Here is a 4514-nt window from a genome sequence, read left to right on the forward strand (position 1 = left end):
GGGGAGGGGTGGCCTTCCCTCCTCTGCTCCCTGAGAAGGAGTGAGGATGTCGGGCTTCTACTCACGCCGAGTCTTGGATCCTGGGTCGTCTCTGGTCTGCAAACTGCAGGATGAAGATGTCCGCTCCTTGTCAGTTCTTGCTGGTGCTGAGTAGAATCCGCTCGCCCGCTGCGTCTGGCTCCTTCGTCCTGGACTCTCTGTGTGAGCACTCAGGTATGGCTTCGGTCTCCGCAGCTTGCGACCCTGCCGCCACCGCCGCCGCGGCTGCTGGCAATCGCTCAGATGTGTCTTTTTTGCCTTGGCTTCCCTCTCTTGTCTAACTCTCTGTCCTGTGATGGCACAGTTGGTGTGATTCTCTGGCTTAGGACTGTTCACTGGAACTCTGAAACTGCTTTCTATGGGAGAGCTTGTTCAGATTCCAGCTTCTCCTCTGCCATCTTGCACCGTCCCCCGGTTTTTTCTTTCTTGCTATTGTTTCTATCGTATTTATATGGTGACGTGATTTTTTGGTTGTTTTGTACGTTCCTCCCCCACAGTATAACCCCTGTTTTCATTGTATTTGATGTCGGTATGATATGGGGAGGGGAAGGGAAAAAACAAAATGTTTAAATAGAGATACATGTTGACCCATTGTAACAATGAGATGTACAAAACACTATGTTGAAAAATTAACTTTATAATTTATGTGGGGGGGAGTGTAGTTGTGGAGGTAGGAGGGAAAGGATGGTAGGGGAAAAACAAAGGAGGAGGCAACAATGCTTGCTAAGAAATATGCTCATTACTTTGCTCATGTAACTGTAACCCCTCAGTACAGTAGTTTCACAATAAAAACTTAAAAAACAAAAAAATTCAGAATGTTAGTGAGTCTTACTGTATTTGATATAATGGTTTCTGAGAGATATTTGCCTACTTAAAGAAGATAATGAAAATGAACGAGAGTACTGTTGAGTTTCTTCTAACTAAGGAGACATCAATGGTGACAGCATTTATGTTACCTTGTAGATCATATTGCAGCTCTCTTCTTGTTTTATTTTCTTGCCAAGGCTAATTGACAATGAAAGATAAGGTGTTAAAACTAATGTTTTTCATATATCAAATCTTCACTTGAGATTTTTATATGCATGTTACTATAAATGATAAATTCTACAATTTTTGAAATTGTTTATCTGGTTAATATTTTTATTCTAAAACTTAATTAATGTAGCAATTTCTGATTCCAAATTTCCAATAAAAATAACAGACTCTTCTTTTCTGAAGGTCAGTGACTGAAATTTCCAATCAGAACAAATAGGAATTAAAAGATATTTAAATTCTCCTTACTTTCTACAAAATGTTACATAAAGAAATAATTACATATCATGTGAACGGATATCTTAGCCCTTCAATTATATTTCTCTATTTCATTGATGAATTCTGAATTTCATCAATGCTGTCACCATTGATGTCTACTTAGCTATAGTTAGAGTTCACCAAGGAAACAGAATCAATATAATGCATATGTGTGTATTATATATACAAATATTTTTATATATTTATATATAAATATTTACATATACAAATATTTATATATTTATGTATTTATTTAAATATTTATATATACAAATATGTTTTATGTAAACATGCATGTGTATACACATATTATTATACTATGTATGTGTATTGCATGTATGTATATTTGTATATGTGAGCACATACAGGATTAAAAGACAGATATTTTAAGGAATGGGTTCAGTCCACCTGGAGCACTCAAGTTCAAATTGTGCAGGGCTGAACAGCAGTCTGCTAAATTAGATTATCATTAATACTGTAATAGCTTAATGCACTATGGGGATACAATTATATACACTTTGGGAGAGTTTAGACTTTTTTGTAATGATTGTAACTGATTGAATAATATCAGTTATGTTATGCTATCTAGTCCCACCTAGTCGTATCAAAACTGACATTTGACCAAATAACTAGACATGCCCTAGACATGTTGACACATAAAATAAGCCATCACAATCTTTTAAGTCACACTGCCAAGTTTATGATGAGCAGAGTAAAACAAGATTTCTTGAAGTCTAAGAAGAAGACCAAGAACTTATTACTACTCCTTTTTGAAGTAAGCAATATAATATCAAAGTGATAGTGATAAATCACAATTAACATTTTCTCTTTAATAGTTGTGTCAGTGAAGAGCAGCTTCTATTATATCAAGGGATAATATAACATGTAGAAATGTTAAATAATATAGTGATAATATATTAGACAACATAATATATAGGACAAGGGAGCAAAGTGCATTTTTACCTAATAATTAACCTATTTCGATCTATGTATTTATATTATGGGAATGAAAGGACTGAAACTTTTCTGTGTCCCACCATTCTAATCATATGATAATGATTCCGTGTGATCACAGATGAAGTATATCATTATATACTGTTAGTGGGTGATAAGTGCTAAGGAATAAAGCAAGAAAGGTGTGATGAATATGGAAATTAGACTTAGAAAACATCATTGAGAAACAATACTAACATTTTCACCTCCAGAACGTGAGTGGAGAAACTCGTGTGGTCATTGTGAAATTGTTTTCTAGCAGAAAGAAGAATAAGTGTAATAGTAATATCTTGCCAGATATATTTAGGGAATATAAGTAAAACCAGTGTAATTAAGTAAAGGTGAGCTGAGGTGACAATTAATAGATGAAAACCAAAAGGTGTTAGGCCTGGTTGAACATGCCTGTAGCAAAATAGCATTGGGTTGGCTGAAATAGAAAGAATGTGAATTTGAGGCCATCTTGAGTCACATAAAAGCCTTACACACACATAACAAAACCAAATGCATATACGCACAACTAGCCACAACTAAAAAGGGGAGATGATAGCAATAGATAAACATGAGGATAAGAAAGATAAGACTTGCCAGTCTTTTGAGGAATTTGGTTTTTACTCTAGGAGATGAGTAGAAGTTTTAGGGCTAATGAATAACATGAGTTAATCAATGATATTTAAATAGAATTACTCGTTAAAATTCTATTATGCACATGACTACTTCTGAAATAATAGAAGTCACTTTCTGAAGTAGATAGACATTACAATTGAAATGAAGCTAACACTAGACATTTTATCATTTTCACATAGGTAAAATTTTTACTAAGGTAAATTTTAGCCTGCATCATTAAAATTTTCCACAGTGAAATGATTTTACAATGCAGTTATTTTACTCAAGCACAAAAAAGTGCATTTACTTCAACTGCTGGTTCAAAGTTATAACATTTGGACTTCCATTATTTATTTCTAGTCTGCCAGACTATCTTAGAATATAATTAGTCAAAGTTTAAAGAACTTCAAAATAAATGCTGATAACAGAAATACATTGATACTAGCAATAGAATCTACACTACAAAGTATTTTTCTCTACCATGCATATGGCATCTAGTTGCTGACAGATGAAGTTGAAAAGAATAGCTTGTATTTAAATGTTGGGGGGGAAATTACAAAATGCAAGAGTGTATGTTATCAAAAGCTTTTTTCCTAAAAGTTCTTTGGAAAATCTAGTACTTATACAAAGCAAACAAATAGAGGACTAAAACAGTTGTCACTCAGGGCATGACAATACATTATACACATATATAAATTGTCACCTTCATGCCCATTTCATCTACCCATACAGTTTTCGCTAAGGTTTACATAATGCTCACCTGTTCTGATCGCTCATGGAATACATGTCAGACTGGAAGACCTATGGCTACCTTATGAATACTTCCTTCAAATTTTATGTCTCCAATTATTTCCACATCCAATCTGAAGGAGGGGTCAAAATATTTTGTAACACAGGTGACATTGGTTTGATTTTTCAGAAAGCTACAAACTACATAAAATTATCAAACACAGGATGAAATCAATAATGAGGTACTTCTACATGTTTATTTCCATTGTTCGCTCATTTGTCAGAATGATAATATAAAATGATTTTTCTCCCCATTTTTCAAATAACAAAACAATAAAAATAAGATGGAAAGTTTGTAATATCTTGTCCATTTTTACATAGCTCCTAATAGAGGAACCTAGATTTGAATCCAAGGTTTAGTGACATTGACATGTTCGTCTAGAAAAATACTCATTTAGCGTATCACTATTTTACTGCAAACTATAAACAACTACTTAATAAAAATATAATTCGATTTGTAAAGCAACTATGTACATTGTATTCTTTCTTACTAAATCAAACCAAGTAGGTGGAAATTCAAGTAAATCTCATTCTAATCTGTCCTTTTAATATCATAAACAAAGAGGGATTTTATTCTTAAAAAAATGTCTGTCAGGTTTGGTTCCCTGGACTAAGAAACTCACTGTCACTCAACTTTTCATACAGAAGAACTGATTGAGAGCAAAGTAAACAAGTAGTAATCTGATTTATGCAACTTGTTGCTTAAAATGATCCCTATCTATAATTTTAATAACTTTCATGTTCCCATAATTAAATATCTGTCAGACTTTTCCATTATAAAATATTTTTGTTTTATAAAC

This window comes from Dipodomys ordii, unplaced genomic scaffold (genome assembly GCF_000151885.1).
Source record: "Dipodomys ordii isolate 6190 unplaced genomic scaffold, Dord_2.0 Scaffold80, whole genome shotgun sequence".
Classification (NCBI taxonomy): domain Eukaryota; kingdom Metazoa; phylum Chordata; class Mammalia; order Rodentia; family Heteromyidae; genus Dipodomys; species Dipodomys ordii.